The sequence below is a fragment of the Pristiophorus japonicus genome, unplaced genomic scaffold, assembly GCF_044704955.1.
Source record: "Pristiophorus japonicus isolate sPriJap1 unplaced genomic scaffold, sPriJap1.hap1 HAP1_SCAFFOLD_107, whole genome shotgun sequence".
In the NCBI taxonomy this organism is placed as follows: Eukaryota; Metazoa; Chordata; class Chondrichthyes; family Pristiophoridae; genus Pristiophorus; species Pristiophorus japonicus.
Window position 1 is genome coordinate 2,193,172 of NW_027250723.1, and position 10,552 is coordinate 2,203,723.

Here is a 10,552-nt window from a genome sequence, read left to right on the forward strand (position 1 = left end):
CCATTACTCTATCTCTCTCCACAGCCTCCTACCCGTGTCTGTCTCTCGCTCTGATCCGCCGTATGTCCCTCTCATTCTGACACCTCATATGTCTTTCTGGTCCTGTCTCTCCTGTATGCCTCTTTCTCTGCCTCTGTCTCCTCATCTGTCTGCCGTTGCTGTCTGCCCCATTTGTTGCTCTCGCCGTTTCGCCCTGTTTGCCCCGATTGTTTCACCAAACTCTATATTTAACTGTCTCTTACACGTCTGTCTCATCCCCTCTCTCCCACTCTCACTGCCTCACCCCACTGTCTGTCTCTCTCTCTTTATCTCGAACTCAGCCAAGTGTGTTATCTTTCTGGCTAACGCCCTTCTGTCTCCCCTGCCTGTCAATTACTGTCCCCTTCCACCATTCAACCCCGTCTGCCTCTGTCTGTCGCTTTCTATCTGCAATCGTCAGTCTTCCATTTCTGCCTACCCTGTCTGTCACGCACTTCCCCCTTCCATCATTCTCCGCCGCCTGCCTCCTCCCTTCTGCCTTCCACGTCTATCTCTCTTTTTGTCATCCATCACATCTCCCACCTATCCAGTTTGTCTCCATCCGTTTCTCACCTGTCGGTCGGTCTTGCCGCCCACTCCCCTCAGTATTGTCGTTCTCTATATCCCCCACCATAATTAACTCACTCTGTCATCACTCCGTGGCATCGAACAGGAAATTAGAGGTGCATGCAATAAGGGTGCAGCATTTAATGGGTGACGTTAATATGCAAATAGATTGGGCGAACCAAACTGGAAGCAATACGGTGGAGCAGGATTCCTTGCGTGCAGATGGGATGGTTTTCTAGACCAATATGTCGAGGAACCAACTAGGGGGGAGGCCATCTTAGACTGGGTGTTGTGTAATGAGATAAGATTAATTAGCAATCTCGTTGGGCGAGGCCCCTTGGGGAAGAGTGACCATAATATGATGGAATTCTGCATTAGGAGGGAGAATGAAACAGTTAATTCAGAGACCATTGTCCAGAACTTAAAGAAGGGTAACATTCAAGGTATGAGGCGTGAATTGTCTAGGATAGATTGGCGAATGATACTTAAGTGGTTGACTGTGGATGGGCAATGGCGGACATTTAGAGACCGCATGGATGAACTGCAACAATTGTACATTCCTGTCTGGCGTAAAAATAAAAAAGGGAAGGTGGCTCAGGGAACATTAAGACGGATTGCAAAAGTTTCTATAGATATGTAAAGAGAAAAAGGTTAATAAAGACAAACCTAGGTCCCCTGCAGTCAGAATCAGGGGAAGTTATAACGGGAAACAAACAAATGGCGGACCAATTGAACAAGTACATTGGTTCGGTATTCACTCAGGAGGACACTAACAACCTTCCGGATATAAAAGGGGTCAGAGGGTCTAGTAAGGGGGAGGAACTGAGGAAATCCTTATTAGTCGGGAAATTGTGTTGGGGAAATTGATGGGATTGAAGGCCGATAAATCCTGATGGACTGCATCCCAGAGTACTTAGGGAGGTAGCCTTGGAAATAGCAGATGCATTGACAATCATTTTCCAACATTCCATTGACTCTGGATCAGTTCCTATCGAGTGGAGGGTAGCCAATGTAACCCCACTTTTTAAAAAAGGAGGGAAAGAGAAAACAGCGAATTATAGACCGGTCAGCCTGACATCGGTATTGGGTAAAATGATGGAAACAATTATTAAGGATGTCATATCAGCGCATTTGGAAAGAGGTGACATGATACGTCCAAGTCAGCATGGATTTGTGAAAGGGAAATCATGCTTGACAAATCCTCTGGAATTTTTTTGAGGATGTTTAGAAATAGTTGTCAAGGGAGAACCAGTTGATGTGGTATATTTGGACTTTCAGAAGGCTTTCGACAAGGTCCCACACAAGAGATAAATGTGCAAAGTTAAAGCACATGTGATTGGGGGTAGTGTGCTGACATGGATTGAGAACTGATTGTAAGACAGGAAGCAAAGAGTCATGGTAAATGGGTACTTTTCATAATGGCAGGCAGTGACTAGTGGGGTACCGCAAAGTTCTGTGCTGGGGCCCCAGCTGTTTGGATTGTACATTGATGATTTGGACGAGGGGATTAAATGTAGTATCTCCAAATTTGCGGATGGCACTATGTTTGGTGGCAGTGTGAGCTGTGAGGAAGATGCTATGAGGCTACAGAGCGACTTGGATAGGTTAGATGAGTGGGCAAATGCATGGCAGATGAAGTATAATGGGGATAAATGTGAGTTTATTAACTTTGGTGGTAACTACAGAAGGACAGACTGTTATCTGCATGGTGACAGATTAGGAATAGGGGAGGTGCAACGAGACCTGGGTGTCATGGTTCTTCAGTCATTGAAGGTTGGCAAGCAGATACAGCAGGCGGTTAGGAAAACAAATGGCATGTTGGCCTTCATAGCGAGGGGATTTGATTACGAGGCAGCGAGGTGTTGCTACAGTTGCACAGGGCCTTGGTGAGGCCTCACCTGCAGAATTGTGTACAGTTTTGGTCTTCTAACCTGAGGAAGGACATTCTTGTTATTGAGGGAGTGCAGCGAAGGTTCACCAGACTGATTCCAGGGATGGCGGGACTGACCTATCAAAAAGACTGGGTCAACTTGGCTTGTATTCACTGGAGTTCAGAAGAATGAGAGGGGACCTCATAGAAACGTTTAAAATTCTGACGGGTTCAGACAGGTTAGATGCAGGAAGAAATTTCCCAATGCTGTGGAAGTCCAGAACCAGGGGTCACAGTCTAAGGATAAGGGGTAAGCCATTTAGGACCGAGATGAGGAGAAACTTCTTCAGCCAGAGAGTGGTGAACCTGTGGAATTCTCTACAACAGAAAGTTGTTGAGGCCAATTCACTAAATATATTCAAAAAGGAGTTAGATGTAGGCCTTACTACTCGGGGGATCAACGGGTATGGCGAGAAAGCAGGAATGGGCTACTGAAGTTGCATGTTCAGCCATGAACTCATTGAATGGCGGTGCAGGCTGGAAGGGCCGAATGGCCTACTCCTGCACCTATTTTCTATGTTTCTACGTTTCTATGTCCCCCCTCCCCCTCGTCTGTCTCTCTCTCTCTCTTTCAAAATCTCTGTCTCGCTTTCTTTCTTTCAGGACAGTCTCCTCTGCATCAAAACCACCATGTCTGTCTCTCTCTTTCTGTGACATGCACATAACTGTCTCCCCCTGCCTATCTATCTCTCTGTCACCTTTACCAAGTGTAAGATTTTGAAGGAGATCTTCTAGGCAAGAGTTGAGAAAATCGCGCAAATCTCCGACCTCAAGCACCCTTCTCTCGGGGATGCGTTGGATCTGTCAAAAGGCATTTTGACTGTCCCAGTGCCAGTTTTCGGCGCAATCACATCGCGCTCTGAGAAGCGCACTTGAGGGGCCTCGACGGTTGCGTGCTGACATCGTACGTGCCCTTTTGGAACTCAATTGTTGGAAGTTTGGCAAGCTCTCTGTTGCCATGTATTTCCATCAGTCTGAAACAGAACCTGACAAGTTGTCAATGGCGATTGCAATAATTATAAATCTTTCACAGCATGTTATGAAATTAATTTATTAAGCTTCATTTTAATTTAATAAATCCCTGAATGGGCATCGAACATGTGCCGACAAGGAGCGAGCGCTGCATCCTAACCACTAGGTGGCGGTCACAGGGGTGAGTCAACATTGATGTCGAGAACTCGTGAACCAGTCAGCCGGCCGCTGTGAGAATGTTTAAAGGGAGAATGTTCAAAGTAAACTCGTCGCAACAGCAATGAACTGCAATTAAAAAAAACAGCCAATACCTGAGTTTTACCCCGGCAGACATGCCGAAAATTAAACGGCGGTAGTTAACCGTTTTGAAGATTGAATGTCTTTTGGAACTGGCTCGTTTTATTAATTGTAAAACATATGATTTATCTTAAATACTTGGATATTTCATTGCAGTCCTCTGCTGTTGCGACTTTACCAGAACAGCAGCAACAATTTAACTCCCAGATTAATGCGTGGTAACCGCATTGGTTTCAATACTCACAAACTGGTGCTTTGGGATTACAATATCGGACCGTATCTGGATTGCATTGTTGACGCTTCACGTCAATCAAATTTAATCACAACGCCGTCATCAGAAAACTTTCCATAGATGCTGCCTGACTGGCTGAGTATCGCTAACATTTTCTGATTTAATTTCAGATTTACAGGATTCGCAGTTATTTGATTCTGAAACGAAAAAGTAACATAAGATGACGTCATTGGGGATTCGAATGTCAGTACCTTTCTGCAACGGCAAACGTGAGTCATGCGTGGTGTGCATCCTCCCTTCTGCCAGGCAAAGAACATCACTGAGTGGGTGCAGAACATTTTCAGGGGCGAAAGGGAGCAGCATAAGCCGTGATCTATGTGCTAACCAATGACATAACGAAACAAGGGGTTGAGTTCCTTTAATCAGAGTTTCAGGTGCAATTGAGGAAATTAATGAGCAGGACCACAAAGGAATTCTATGGATTATTCCCAGTGCCCCGCGCTATTGAGTTTAGAAATAGCAACGTATGTCTGGATAAACGGTGCACGAGGTTGGGCTACACAATCATGGGGCATTGGGACCAGTTCTGGCGCAGGAGGGACCTGTTCCATTCGGTCGGGTTGTACATCAATAGAGCTTGGACCAATGCACTCGCGGGAAGTTTAACAACTGGGGCGGGTGAGGGGTTGAACTAATTTGGCAATGCATTTGTGTACCAGGATGAAACATCTGTAGATGTTCTAATTATGCATTTATTCACAATTCCAGATGATTTTTATATTTTAACGATAGCAGTGAACGTGTCCTCAGACAGCGCACATCAGCTCATCCTTGGGAAACGATAGACCCCGGTTCGGCTAAACCTTCCCTTACACTGAGCATAAGCAGAGGAAACACAGGCACAGCAGAATTTGCTGAGGACCGTAAGGAGTAAAATATTCTTTGATCAGAGATAGCTCTAAATATATTTTGGTGTCTCTGTGTTAAGTTGCAAATTGTTCTGTGGGATATAAATATATTTTGTATATCTGTGTTAGTGTTTATGTATTTGAATGCAACAAAGTTATTTATAATAGTATTGTGGAGTATCTGTGTTTGTTATATATGTATTTGCTGTTTATATCTTAGTATCTATGTTACCTGTAAACTCCTCGCAAATAAAAGTAAATACAAGTATAGGACGGAGATACTTAGAGATAAATTCATGAAGAAAAAAGACATAAAAACAAATACATTTAGAATAACACATATATGAACACAGATAATTTGATTATCAATGTTCCACACAATTTAATTTACAACTCACAGATAGATGCACAAATATATTTATAAATTTGCCGCATGGACATCCAAATTCATTACAAATAACAAAAATTTATACAAAAAATAAAACACGTCTATGGCGAAAATCTATGGAGTCTCACTAACTGAAGGCTTCTTGCAGAGAGTCGGCACAGACACGGTGGGATGAACAGCTTCCTTCTGTGTTGAATGATTCGATAATTCTTTGCCTTTCTCCTTGTAAGACAGATAAAACAGGCAGCTATATGATGGGAGCACTAAGACCGTAGGCTGTGTAGCTCTAGTGGCGCAACCGGTTAGCGCGCGGTACTTATAAATCACTACAGGCCCGGGAAATGCCGAGGTTGTGCGTTCGAGCCTCACCGAGAGCATCCAATGCTTTTGCATGTGATGTTTGCACTTTTCAGAGTTTGAGGCCGTTTCCTATTTGTCCATCTCTCTTGTCTCTTCCGCCATGTACCAAGGTGCTGTCTGTCTCTCTTGCTGCGGTTATCTCAGTGTCAATCTGTGGGTTATTTCTGAATGAATACCCGTGCCTGTTCCCCACATGAAATAAATGAGGGGATCAAACAATTCCTCATCTGGCACTAGGGAGCGAATGAACCAACATTTATACAAGATATAGTTTATTGTAAATATAACATTCCCTCTTGAGTGATATAGATTCAATTATGTACAAAACCAAACTATGATCACAACGTGTTTCCAATAAGCCGCCTTTTAATATATTGTCGCAAGCGCTACCATTGTAGATCAAGGAGTTTCAGAATTAATAAACATAGAAATCAAGCAATGAAACGGTAGAGATGGTTCTGAGAATGTGGAACGCCCTCGCCCAGAGCAACATTCAAAACAAGGTTTAAAAACTCTCAGCTTGCAGGAGGAAGGGAAGAGAGGAAAGAGCCACAGAAAAGCCACGGGAGTTTCGGAAGCTTCGGCGTTTTTCTCTGAACACAGCATAGTTGCGCACGGCACATATATTGTTGCTGTTAAATATGAATAAAATGCTATGTTTGTTTGCAGCTGTTTCTGTTTCTGTCCCTTTTGATTAATTCTTAAATCCATTTGTCTGCAATGATTCCATAAATCTTCATATCCTTGCCCAACAAAAATCGATCAATGCGAAACTTGAAGATGTCAATTGCCCCAACCTCGATAGATTTTTAGGGGAGGAATTATAAGATAGGTGGAATAGGCAGCTGTATGATGGAAGCACTAATACCACACAGCATCCGCACATAATTCCAGCGACGGAATTGCATATGGCGCAGTACTTATATGACAGTGTAAGCACCTAGAAAGGCCGAGGTTGTAAGCACGAGCCTCACCTACTACAGCTGATCGCTTTGCTTGTGACATTTCGACAGCATTCGAAGGTACAATTGATGTATCCCCAAATGTTACCTACATATTCACTGTGTTATTCCAGCACACAATATTGCAGCGGAGGATGAAAAATTTACATATATGTGGGATGGAGTGGAGGCGTTTTGACATTTAATCAATAACTCTGATGTAAATAATAATGTGCCGGAAAAACACTCGATTTCAAAGAGAAGATATGTAAATGCATTGGTGATCTCCACATAATTCCTGCACCACATTCAAAAGAAACAATGATTTTCCTGAACATTTCACTAAAAATGTTGTGCTCAGTGTTTCAGTGGCTCGTGCATTGGACTTCTCGCCGATTCAGTTCCATAGAAACATTCAAACTTATTGATTCGATTCCCATCAAAGTCCAAATGTAAATTAATAGAATGGTTACCGCACAGCAGGAATCCATTCGTCCCATCGAGAGCATGCCAGCTCTCAGCTAGTTCCTCTCCCCTGTCCTTTCCCCATAGCCCTGCAGGACAGGATTGGCTTGTTCCGAGGCTGGAAAGTAATTGTTTGCAGCAAACCACAACTGTCTGCAATAGCCAGAAGTTTTAATGTTTTGGGCCTGAAATCCACTCAGGTTTACCTGCTCGCCGCTGTACTGTTTGAAGCTCCGTTCAGTGCTTGAATAAGTAAGAGCTGTAGCTGCCGGGCTGCATTTCCATCTTGCAGAGCCTGAGAGATCCGCCAGGGCGGGAGGCACGTTTAAACTGTCGCCCAATTATCCTTTACGCTTTTACAACATTTCAAGAGAGCAAAAGGATTTCCCTCAAGCTGCAATGATCATTTCTGTTATTGTCTTCGCATGCTTCTTTCTATCTCTCCCTGTCTCTGCCTCTTATATTTCTCTGCTTTTCGCTGATTGGGTTCTCACTTTTAAATGGACGGACTGGGCTGATCTAACCAGCAACAAGTTCAGCAATGGGTATCGAAAGACGTGGACTATAGGACAGGAATGGTGTAAATAAGGGGCAAATATCGTCACAGATATGTCCCTTCGCGCTCGCAGTGAAATAAAGCAGCATCGAATATAGTTGTCTTAACGTAGAGTGTGCCTTAAGTGGATGCCGACACAGACGACAATATAAAGCTATTAATGCTTCAAAATCTTATGTGATAATACAGGTCACGTTTCAAAACTAGTTTTGTAAAGACATTCCAATATTGTTGTATTGGAATAGTCAGCAATGCTCGCACGGCTGTTGGAAGCCAGTTGGAAAGCTGGCTGAAAGAACACGCAGAAGATTGATTTCTGCTGAGCAGACCATGAGCCTCTTTCTTGAAAATGGTTCTCCAGTCCCACTAAGAGGGGATTAAGCATCATGGGAGTTGGATTGGACTCTGCCCACGTGTATAGCAGGACGTATAGGGGGCATTTACCCTTCCTTAAAGAACAGTAATGACTCAGTTCCAGAATTTGCTCGCACCACTCGCAATTCGGCCCAAGGATGAGCCGAGCCGATCACGTGGAGTTAATACAATTCTTCCAGTCAGTAAATTCAGTTGGCATATCAAGAAAAACGTAAGAAATCACCGTGACTTAGTCATTGAGCCCGCAGCATAATGGATAAGGTGTTTATTTCTGGTATGTACCATAATGGTACCAGGAAATTACAGTTTTGATGAGATTTGGATTCAATGCCTAATTTATGTAATATTCAGTCAAATGCTTGGAAGGTTTATCAGCAACAAACGCTTAACAAAGTAAATTGACACAATCGATTTGCACTCCATCGCCTTAACCTCTCGTCTGCCATCTAGCACAACTCAACTATTCCATTTCAGGCTTTTTACATCCATACAGAATTACACTGCAACAAGTCCCTGTCACGACCTGTCCTGCCCGTGCACCCAGATCGACAATGTTGAAAATGTACAATCAGCTTCTGTAAGCAACCATCCTTCAGTTACTACAGGATGCCTGTGAACTGTCTCCTCAAAAGATGAGGTGCGGGCCCTTTTAAATAGACCAGTCAGCCTGGCCAAGCCGGTTTCAAAACCGACCAATATCGAACTCTCTACAGTTAGACAACATTAGGAGTACTGTGTGCAATTCTGGTCGCCATATTATAAAATAAACTAGCAAGACACTGGATCGGGTGCAGGGAAGATGGTATACTATCAGGAAAGAATCGACAAGCTGAATTTATTTTGTCATGAAATGAGAAGTCTGAGTGGTGAACTAATAGAGCTCCTTAATATCTTGAAAGATTTTGATAGAGTAGATACAGAGTGGTTCCACTTGTGGGGAAGGTATGACACAAAGATTAGTGGGAGAGTGGGTGTGCAGAGGACACAGAGAGGTTGCAACGAGATTTAGATAGGTTAAGCCAATGGGTAAGGTTTGGCAGATGGAATACAATGTCTGAAAATGTGAAGTCATCCACCTTGGATTAAAACAGTAAAAGGGAATATTATTTGAATGGGGAGGAATTACAACATGCTGTAGTGCAGAGGGACCTAGGGGTCCTTGTGCATGAATCCCAAAAAGTTAGTTTGCAGGTGCAGCAGGTAATCAGGAAGGCGAATGGAATGTTAGTTTTCATTGCGTGAGGGATGGAGTGCAAAAGCAGGGAGGTCCTGCTGCAACTGTATAGGGCATTGCTGCGGCCGCACCTGGAGTACTGCATGCAGTTGTGGTCACCTTACTTAGGGAAGAATATACTAGCTTTGGAGAGGGTACAGAGACGATTCACTGGGCTGATTCCGGAGAGGAGGGGTTTACCTTATGATAATAGACTGCGTCTTTACTCGTTGGAGTTCAGAAGGATGAATGGTGATCTTAGAGAAACATTTAAAATAATAAAAGGAATAGACAAGATAGAGGCAGATAGGTTGTTTCCACTGGTTGGGGAGACTAGAACTTGCGGGCACAACCTCAAAATACGGGGGAGCCAATTTAACACCGAGTTGAGAAGGAATTTGTTCTCCCAGAAGGTTGTGAATCTGCGAAATTATCTGCCCAGGGACGCAGTTGAGCCTAGCTGATTGAATGTATTCAAATCACAGTTAGATAGATTTTTAACCAATAAGGGAATTAAGGGTTATTGGCAGCGGGTGGGTAAGTGGAGTTCAGTCCACGGCCAGATCAGCCATGATCTTGTTGAGTGGTGGAGCAGGCTCGAGGGGCTAGATGGCTTACTCCTGTTCCTAATTCTTCTGTCAGTATTTCAATCTCCTGCTTCTTGTGCACAAAGATAAATTTTGTGCAAGAAAGCCCACGACACAGCTTGCTCTGCCCATGCAACCAGATGGTTAATGATGAAAACGTGCCATTAGATTCTTAAAGCAAACAGCCTTCCTTTACTTCAGATCATTGACTGCAATAGATGGTTGATTTTTCGGCAGAATTACATGAACGAATATAAGATTGCACGCAACGAACTAATTGACCACGCCACTACTAGAGACCATCAATTAAAAAAAATTAGCAACAAATCAAATTGCGAATTAAGAAGAATCTTCTTTATCCAGAGAGTTGTACGGATGTAGAACTCGCTACCACCAGAGTAGTTGAATCAAATATTATAGATTCATGTAATTAAGGTTTGATAAATATATGAGGGAGAACTGACTGGAGGGCTGTGCTATAGTGCTGGATGTGGAAAGAGGGGAGGATGCTCCAGTGGACCACAAACGACGACATTGACAGGTTGTGCCGAATAGCCTGTTTTTGCATTGACTATCCTATGTAATCGTATGAAATCGACACCCATGGGTCCAATTCAAAAGTCAACTTTTCACAAATTTCAGACCTAGAGGAAATAACACTGATTAATATTCCTGGCATAGGGTGTTTCAAAAAGATGTCCAAATGGATGCTCCTTAAAACCAAGCTTCGGGGTATCTGCCGT

The 10,552-nt window shown here is 43.4% G+C and overlaps 1 non-coding gene across 1 annotated transcript; it reads left to right on the forward strand.

Annotated features, from left to right (window-relative positions):
* Nucleotides 1–5,595: 5,595 nt before the first annotated feature.
* On the forward strand, nucleotides 5,596–5,689 carry trnai-uau (transfer RNA isoleucine (anticodon UAU)). The gene is made up of 2 exons: nucleotides 5,596–5,633; nucleotides 5,654–5,689. It is a non-coding gene; the product is annotated as a tRNA-Ile (tRNA).
* The last annotated feature ends 4,863 nt before the right edge of the window (nucleotides 5,690–10,552 follow it).